Source organism: Gossypium raimondii, chromosome 8 (genome assembly GCF_025698545.1).
Source record: "Gossypium raimondii isolate GPD5lz chromosome 8, ASM2569854v1, whole genome shotgun sequence".
Taxonomy (NCBI): Eukaryota; Viridiplantae; Streptophyta; class Magnoliopsida; order Malvales; family Malvaceae; genus Gossypium; species Gossypium raimondii.
In genome coordinates, this window is record NC_068572.1 from 53328343 (window position 1) to 53339239 (window position 10897).

A 10897-nucleotide genomic window follows, 5' to 3' on the forward strand; every position below is an offset into this window, starting at 1 on the left:
TTCATCTATTAATTACAACATTATTTTTTCATGGAGTCAATATGCTAAAAGAATCATGACTAAACTTCTCATTATATATCATTGCGAAGGCAATTTAATTTTATGCTTTTTTAGATGACCTTATCATTAGTTTGTTACCCTCCAAGGATATCCGTAATCTCTTTGGGTTAAATTCATTCACCCAATAAGATTCTATTCTATCTCATGGCCAACAATTCATCTTTCACAACGAAAAAGATTATTACTAACAAATAGTAATAATAATCATTTGTCCCTGGCGAATGACCCGTGGCCACATTCTTTTCCATAATCCATGCAATGCCAGTAAAAGGACATCATTTACTCTTTAATCGAGTTATAAGCTCCACTATTATAAGTAAAGTCATGTCATACATAAGTCATATACCCAACGAACCAACTTTTGGCTTTGATACCAGTTGAGCCTAGACTTTCCATATATCAAATTATATGAGTTACATGCACATAATCAGTCACTTACTCAAGATTAAGATAAGTCACACTATGAATGTCACAAGTGAATAAACTGATCCATAATAAATTTAACTTGGGCCCTGTTAGATATATTGCAAATTCAAACAATCACCCCTATGTCTCCATCCTTTTAGGAATCATCCGCTCCAATACCTAAGATAAGGTATCTGTAACAACCCGTTTTCACTAAAATTGGAACAGTGGTTTCGAGACAACAAATCTGAGTCTGGAAGAAAAAAATTATTTTAATGTTATTTTATAGTCTATAGTATGATAGGAATATCATATAAAAATTTCATTAATAAATTTTACCTATTACATGTCTAATTTGATAAAAAGGGCTAAATTGAAAAATGTGCAAAATTTCCTAATTATAAGAATTAAGTGATTAAATGGCTTGATTAATGTAATAGCCCGATTCTGGGCCTAGTCAGAACACTGGTTTCGGGACCACAAATCTGACGAGGGAAAATATTATTATTATATTTTTATGGTCTACAATTTCACAAAAAAATTTTGTAAAAATTTCGTTCGAAAATTTCGACGTTTGGGCACTCAATTTAGTCAAAAGGACTAAATTGTAAAAAGTGCAAAAGTTAAGTTCTACATGTTAGAAGTGTCCAATTGTTATGAAATTTTAAATTGGGAGTCCTTATGTGGTAATTAGACCATCAATTAATTGATGGACAAAAATGGGCATAGAATTAGTGAAATAGATTTTTTTTAAGTAAGGGCATTTTAGTCATTTGGTAAATAAATAGAATTAAATGGGAAAAAGATGGCAAAATATGCTCATCTTCTCCATGGTGAACGAAATCAGCAAGGGGGAAGCCATATTTAGGGTTTTCAAGCTTCCAAGCTCCATAGTAAGTGATTCCAAGCCCCGTTTTTAATGTTCTTTACGTTTTTGGAGTCCCGGTAACTTGATTTAGCTTATTCTAGCAATAATTTAACTAGGGTTCATATTCGGTAAAATATCCATAGGTGAAATGTGTTTATTTTACTGTTTTATGGTAGAATATGAAGCTAGAAATTATGTTAAACAACTTTTGCTAAGTGATTTTAAGTAAAAATGAGTAAATTGACATAATCGGTAAAAATATTTAATGTTCATAAGTGTATGTTAGAGTAAGAATTTGATGTTGCCATAGAAGGGAAAAGTGTTCAGCATGCTGTAAAACATAACAATAAGGAGTGAAATTTAATTTTTCGATTTTTGGGGACAAAAATGTAAATATTGAAAAGTTTGGGGACAAAATCGTAATTTTGTAAAAAGTTAAGTCGAGGACTGTTTTAATAAATGTGAATGTTAAACAAGCTCAATTTGCTGTTATAGATCAAGAAAGATGAGAAGTCAATCTTAATCGAGGAAAAGAAAAGGTTGGGGATTAAATTGCAAAATCTCTACATTTTGTATCGAGGTAAGTTGTATGTAATTAATACATTATTATAATTATTTTTGTTATATTTCGTGACAATATATGCGAAAGGGGTTGAATATGAAATAGTTATATTAAAGTTAGGAATTTGAAATTGATAGTTGATTTGTTTAAAATCAGCTTGGTTTATGGATATACCAACTGCAAGTAGTGGTTGAAGTGATTCAAATCACATTATTAAATTGGTTATGGATTTGAGTGGAAAGATTGATATTATAATGTGTTATGGAGAAATTGTAAATTATTGGGAAGTAAGAATCTTTGTGGAACTGTTGGAATGGTAAAGATTTGAATAAGGTATCGATGAACACGTGTGTAGTACTGTGTAAAGGCTACTACGTGTATCGATAAATAATGGTCACATGTGTAGTACTAAGTGAAGGCTACTATGTGTACCGAAAAGTTTTGGTCACGTGTGTAGTACTGTGTGAAGGCTACTACGTGTACCGATAAATGATGAACACGTGTAGTACTAAGTGATGGCTACTATGTGTACCAAAAAGATTTGGTCACGTGTGTAGTACTATGTGAAGGCTACTATGTGAATCGTAAAATTTGATCACGTGTGTAGTACTATGTGACGGCTACTTCGTGAACCGTAAAACTTGATCACGTGTGTAGTACTATATGAAGGCTACTAAGTGTATCGAATGATAAAAGTAACATGCGCAGTACTGTGTGAAAAACCCCAAATATTTGTTGTTATACCGACATGTTCAACGAGATATGAGTATGTGATTGGAACGTGATAAGTTACGAAAGAGTGACTGAAGTGATGAAGTCTTGTATTGTGTTATAAAATAAATGGTTAAAGTGCTATGTGAATGAGGGATGTTGGAATAGAATAGATTTGGACAGTGACAGTGATGTTAGTTTGAAAAATCACCAAAAATTATATAAATTTAGTTAGTGAATGAATAAGACATGAAATTAAATCTTAATGAGTCTACTTTCACATAAAATAGAAAGAATGGCCAAAGGAGTTATATATTTTGAGATATTAGAATTTTAGTGGGACAAGGTCTGAATGATTTTGAAATCCTCTGTTCTGAATTTGGAAAATCACTAAAAATTGTAAAAAAATAATTATATTTTTAAATTTCTTATTGAGTCCATTTCTAAAAGAAATAAGTGGGAACATCATTTTAATTCTGTACTAAGAGATAACTGACTTTTAGTGAAGAGAGGTCAGAAGTGTCAAGCAGTGAAACAAGGGAAACTTTAGAGAATAAACTGTACTAATTGGCTAAACCAAAAATTCTGAAAATTTTATGGTAAGAAGATATATGAGTCTAGTTTTAGGGAAAACTTATGGATCTTAATTTAGAGTTCTGTAGCTCCGAATAAAAATAATTTAGTTACTATAGCACAGAAAAATAGTTTGCTGGAATTTGAATAAACAATAGATTTATGTGTGATAAAAATTATATTTTATATGGTATCATGCTAGAAATTTATTTATCAATTACATACATACTTACTAAGCCATATGCTTACTTCTCTTTATTTTCCCTTGTTTTATAGTGATATCAATCAACTCCGAAATTGGACGAGGTCAGAACATCATCCACACTATCATCCTCATCTTTTGGGTATTTTGCAACCAATACTTTCAAAATATGGCATGTATAGATGACTTAATGTGATGTGGTATAAATGTATATGTATAACTAAAAATACTATTTGGTTTAAAATGTAGGTGTATATTAATTGATAAATTGTTTTCTTTAAACTATTAACAAAGTAGTTTAGAATGTTGTGGATGGATAAATTGTGTCTGATCATATAATTGTATTTGGTTGAAATATTGAAATTGCTTGAAATTGTGTTTCGAAAATTTGCAGGAGGAATTGAATGTTTATGAAAAGAAATTATGTCAAAATTTTTGTAAAAAAAAATTTCAGATCGTTTGATAACACTTCTTACTTTGTTACGATGATGAATACGGGTAAGAGGTGTTACAATTAACAAATGAGGGAGGACTTAATGAATAATTATGCCTAAATTTATGGATGAGGCGGCATAAGTAAGAAAAAAATAAAAAATAATTCAGTAATGGCAAAATAGTAAATAAATTAAAATTAAAAACAAACAAATTGGAATTAAAAGATTTTCTAGACATTTCTTCATAAAATTCGGCCAAGAACAGCCACAGGAGAAATGGTTTAAGTTGGTCCTTCATATTTTGGCTTCATGTGAGTTCAATTCTTACCCGTTTCTTGTAATTTTTATGTTTTTGAGATTGTTACAATTACGGCCAACTACATATTACCTTAGTTTTTTATTTTATTGAAAATTTTGGAAGTTTTTGTTGATGAGTTTATATGATTTTAGTTATTCAATGATGAATTTGAGATGTTTATGGATATTTAAAAGTATTTTGTAAAGTGAATTTTGATGAAATTGTAATTTAGGGACTAAATTGTAAAGATGGAAACTTCATGGAAAATTCTAAATTTTATGAAATACATGGGCTGCTATTGTTATAAATGAAATTTGGCTAGGCTTGGAATAAGAATTAAATTGTATGAACTTCATTTTCCAAGCCTAGGGGCAAAATCATAATTAATTAAAAGTATAGGGGCAAAAATAGTAATTTTTCCAAAAATGTGTATTGGAATGAAATGAATATGAATTTTATTAAATTGAACTAAATTCATTCCAATAGATTCAGATAAACTTGATACGGTGTTAGATCGAGGAAAAGCAAAATTGTCGGATTAATAGCTTTTGCGTACACGAACACTTGTTGAGGTAAGTTCGTGTAACTAAATTGTATATTTATATGTTTTTAATTGAATATTATTGTATGAAATTTGTATAAATTACCATGTGTATTTATGGATCACATATTTGAATATATCTGATAAGTACTAAGTCCCGTTGAACCTAAGAAATTCGATGGATACAAATGACAATGTCATTAAGGGTTCGCGATTGGTTGTGGTCCTGCATGTGTTGCACACACACCAAAGCTCGCTATAATGTCCCATTATTTAGCTCTTTTGAGCATCCCGTTATATGGCTCTCACGAGCTTCCAAATAGTTGGCTCTCTTGAGCTTCCCGTTATATGGCTCACATGAGCATCCTGTTCCATAGCTCGGAAGAGCTTCCCGTTTATATGCTCGCATGAGCATACCTGTATATGAATTGATGGATTATGGATTTGCACACTTCATGTGTACTACCCGTGTATCCAACGATATTTTAAATGATTCAATGGGAAAAGTTTAGATATGAGACAATCTGGATTCAAGACGAATTATTACAGAAATATAATTGAAATACATAGATACGGTTGTACTTATTACAATGACACATGATAAGGAAAGTGTATGAATATAGAAATTTGATTACTGTGAGCTCATACATGTTTTTGATATTCATATGAAATACATGACTAATATGATTGTTGAGGATATGTGTTTAGGCTTTTGGCCAAGTTGTTTGGAATATGTAGTAACAGCCCGGTTTTAGCTAAATAAAAACAGTAGTTTTGAAACAACAAATCTGAGGTCGTAAAATTATTTTAATATTATTTTTGGTATTTACAGCATGTTATTTGATATGTGTGAAAATTTCGTGATTGAATTTTACCGATTGGTTAGTTAATTTGATAAAAGGACTTAATCGCGTAAAATACAAAAGTTGCATACTATTTGTTTAAAGTGCTCAATTGCTATGATTAATTAAATTAAAGTCCTTATAATAATAATAGACCATTGGTAGTTTTAATGGACATTAATGGACATGCATTATAAACTTTTTATGTTTATTCATTAAGGGTAAATAGGTAAATTGAATATTATTATGTAATAGATAAAACAAAACATGAAAAAAAATATCATTCATGTTTATCTTTTAGTTGGCTGAATGTTGAAGAAGAGAAAGCCATTAACAAGCTTGCTAAGGTTCAGCCACTTCTAAGCTCAATTGTAAGTCTGTTTTTATTCCGTTTTTGATGATTTTTACGTTTTTGAGATCGTTGCTTCGTATACTAGCTAGCCCATGTCTTAATTTTTGAAATTTTTGATGATTTTGTGAATTCTATTGATGAATATTCAATATTTTTTGTTGTTTGATGATGAAAAATAAATATTTGTTGATAAATTATTATATTTTATTAAGTGAATTTTGATAAAAATGCTAATTAGGGATTAAATTGAGAAATGTGTAAATTGAGTGGTTGAAATGTGAAATAAATGCAATTTTTGGACTGTTAGGGACCTCTAATAATATTCGGCTAAGCATGGGCGTATTGAAATTTTGTGTAATTTGTGATTTTGTGAAATAAGGACTAAATTGTAAAAATGTGAAACTTTGGGGGCAAAAGTGTAAATGTGCCCAAATATGTGTTTTGGATTAAATTGAATAAAGTAGTGATTTAATAAGCTGAATTTGATATTATATAGATCAAGAAAAGCGGAATTCGGACCTAAATTAGAGGAAAACTAAAATTATTGACTAAACGACTCGATTCGCCGTTTTAGCATCCCAGGTAAGTTCGTACGCGATAAATATTGTTAAAATTATGCTTTTAATGATTTGATATTGCATAAATTGTGTACACAAGAATACGATCATGTTTAACGATAAATCGGCTATGTTTATCACTTAGTATGAAATTCAAGATAGCTTTGGTTATTAATGGCACTTAGTGTGTGATTTGGAATAGCTTTGGCTATATATGGCACTTAGTGTGCGAAATTATAATAGCTTCGGCTATGTAAGGCACTTAGTGTACAGAATTATAATAGCTTCGGCTAGGTAAGGCACTTAGTGTGCAGAATTATAATAGCTTTAGCTATATGATTGGCAATTAGTGTGTGAAACATTGATTGTTTGATAATGTTACGAGAAGATTTAAGTTTGTTATGAATTTGTACAGGTATGTACAAGTAAGTATGAAGTTCAAATAGAAAAGGTTAAGATTTTGCTCATAAGTATGTGAATAAGCTTATGGAAGGTTTGATATTATCATGAGTTCTACATTAAATTGTTGAAATTGCTGATTATGTTTTATGAATTGTTGAGTATATTTAGTGCGAACTTACTAAGCTTTGTAGCTTATCCTATTTGATTTTCCTGTGTTTTATAGATTTTGAAAGCTTGCGCGAGTTCGGGAATCATTTAGGAACATCGTCACACTACCAATCACTATTTCAGTACTTTATAAGTTGGTACTTTTGACTTATGACATGTATAGACTAGTTTTAAAATGGTACATTTTAATTTGTGTATATAAAGCCATGTGAAAATGGCTTGAAAATACTGTTAATGTTTGTGAATATTATGCTTTGTATTGAGCTCATTTTGGAAGTATGCTATATAGTATATAATTGTGTGATATTAAGGATGTCTAAGTATGTTTGTTGATTTTCTTCATAAGGTTCAGATATGGATATTACGTTATGCTCGAATGTGTTTAAATGATTGTTTATAATTGTCTTAATGGTGACTGGTTGATGCTGCCCAATTGTGCTACAAATATGTGTCAAAGATATTAAAATGTGATTCTTTCGCATGTTACTATGATATTCAAATGCGGCTATTTTTACATGTATTAATGCTGTCCATTTTGAGCATATTAATGCTGTCCAAGTTTGAGGTATAAAGGCTGTCCAAAACAGGGTAGGTTATCTACGTTTGTATTATGTTGCATAGTTAGTAATTTATTAATGAAATATATATATACAAATAGATGTTTCGATATATGCTCGGTATATGATATGTAACGATAAATGTTTGAAAGATGTTTTAAGTATTTGATTGACATAAAATTTTGATTAGATAAATATTAATGAAAGGGTTGAAATTCAAAGCATGAGTTGAAAATGTAATTTTATTAGTAAAGTATGATTGATATTTGGTGTGGCTTGTGAATGACCTATGTTTTGACATATAAACTGTTTTGATCATTAGGTGAGATAAATTAGGGTTTAAATATATATACATACACATGACGCATATTTATATTCAGTTATGGTACTTGGTTCATTTTGTTAAGTATGAGATTATGATATTTAGTAATGTCTCGTAACTCTAATCCGGTAACGGATTTAGGGGTGTTACATATGTTTTGTATGCTTACCTTATATGTAAAATAATGGTAAGTTAAATTTCATGTTATACGAACTTACTAAGCATTAAATGCTTACTCTATTTTATAGTAATTCAGAAGCTTGTTGGGTTGGAAGCTTGGTGGAGATATCTCACACTATCCATCAGCTCATTTCATTATATATATATATAACAAACTAAATTTTGGTTATAATGACAGATATAGGCTAAATTTGGCCAATGATGGCATTTATGTGTTTGGTTGAAATTAGCCATTGGTATGGCTTGTGATTGGTACATTTTGATATGTATATATAAGGCCTTAACATGTTTGATGTGTGTTTGAAATGAATGAATAATGGAAATAACATAGGTATATTGATGAGTGGTTTGAGATAGTATAATGAGTAAACTATGCATATAGTTATTTTGGTAAGTTTGGATTATTGAACATATGTGATGATATGTTATGTATTAAGCTTGATTGTGGCTTGGAAAATGACCTATTTTCGTCCACATGGGAAGAGACACAGGCGTGTGTCCCCTGCACCTTGGAAAAATTTTGATGTTTTCTAAAAAAAATTCTAAGCACCTGGTTTAGTCCCGACTTATTTCTAATGCGTATTTTGGGCCTCGAGGGCTCATATAAGGGACAATATGATTGATTATGATTGATTTTTTATATGAATGTTAAATGTTATGAACTGTCTATATTTGATCTGTAAATCTCGATAATAGTCTGTAACCCTGTTTCAGCAACGAATATGGGTTAGGGGTGTTACATTTATTGGTATCAAAGCCACGATTTAGTCGATTCTCAGACTAACATAGCGTATATGAGTCTAGCTATACATGTTATTATATAACCTGTGATAGTGTGATATCTCCTGACCATTTTAAAACATATTTTTCAGATAGCAATGTCATTCAACCGAGCTAATTCTGAAGAAGTTGAAAGTAATGCTCAAGCTTCTGTGCAAAGAGCAGCCTCAAGTAGTAGAAGGCTCGTATCTGAGGGCCGAGGAGGAGAGGCTAAAGAAGCCTTCTTCCAAATGATGAATGAATGGTTTATTGAATTTGCAAGAACAAATCTAGTTGTGCAACAACCTCCACCCCCTCCTGCTTCTCAATCAGTTCCCGATATGCCTCAAGGTACAAAACTTATTAGAACTGGTAAACCTCCTGTTGATAAAATACGTAAGTATGGGGCAGAAGAATTCAAAGCTACCGCTGAAGATGATCCTAAAATAGCTGAATTCTGGTTGGAAAACACTAACAAATTTTTTGCGAACTATCTTGTACATTAGCTGAATGTCTAAAATGTGCGGTGTCCCTGTTAAAATATTCTTCTTACCAATGGTGGAACACACTAATTTTTTTTTGTACTGAAAGAAAGGGTTACTTGGAAATTCATTCAAACTGAGTTGAGAAAAAATACATCAGCCAGAGGTTCCTTTATCAGGAACGTAAAGAATTTGTTGAGCTTAAATAGGGGCATATGACAGTATCTGAATATGAACGGGAATTTGTCCAACTGAGTAAATATGCTAGAGAATGTATCCCGACTGAAATCGTAATGTGTGAGCTATTTGAAGAGGGTTTAAACGAAGATATAAAACTGTTAGTTGGGATTCTTGAATTAAAAGAATTCGTTGTACTGGTTGATCGATCCCATAAAGCTAAATAGCTGAATAAAGAAAAAAGACAAGCTGAGATGGAAGCCAGAACTTTAAGTAAAAGCTTTACGGGAAAGTCATACCAGTCAACCTCGAAGAAATCAAAGAAGTATCATGACCGTTCTACTACCTCTGCGAGGTACTCTGGGAGAGATAGAAGTATTCAACGCTCTAGTCCAAAATCTCAGGCTACATCTGTAGCGAGTGCGGGTAGTGTCAGAAACACCAAACCCAGATGCAAGCACTGTAATAAACTACATTTTGATGAGTGTCGTATGAAAAGCGGAGCTTGTTTTAGATGTGGTTCCTTTGACCACTATCTTAGAGATTGCTTGGAAAAGCCTGAAAAAGATGTTATTCAAACTTCAAGGCCGAGCAACCCCGCTACAAGAGGTAGACCACCCCGAAATCCTGGTAATGTAAGCGGTAGCTAAGGTACGACAAAAGATTTAACCGTAAGATCTGAAACCCGAGCACCAGCCAGAACTTATGCTATTCGTGCACATGAGGATGCCTCTGCACCAAATGTTATCACTAGTATTTTTTCTCTTATTGATACTCATATAATTACTTTAATTGATCTCGGTTCAACTCATTCATATATTTTCACGAATTTAGTGTTTAATAAAAATTTACCTATCAAGTCCATTGAATTCATGGTTAAAGTATCGAACCCCCTAAGCCAATATCTGATGGTTAATAAAATTTGCAAGAATTGTCCGCTAGTGATACGAGGTTACTGTTTCCCGGCTGATTTGATGCTATTACCATTTGATGAATTTGATGTGATTCTAGGTATGGATTGTTTAACTCAGCTTGATGTCGTGGTAATATAAACAGAAGTGTATTATGTTGAAATGCCAGAATGGTGAAATGCTTTGTATTGAATCAGATAAAATGAACGGGCTGTCTAATGTAATATCAGCCATGTCAGCACAGAAATATATCAGAAAAGGTTATGATGCTTACATTACTTATGTGTTGGATACTAAAGTGTCTGAATCAAAGATTAAATCAATGTCAGTTGTTTGTGAGTATCCTGATGTGTTTCCAGAGGAATTACCTGGATTACCACTAGTCAAAAAAGTTGAATTTTCTATAGACCTTATTTCGGGGAAAATACCAATATCTATAGCACCATGCAGAATGACTCCTACAAAGTTAAAAGAGTTGAAAGCACAATTGCAACAACTGACTGACAAAGGTTTTGCTCGACCCAGTTTCTCACC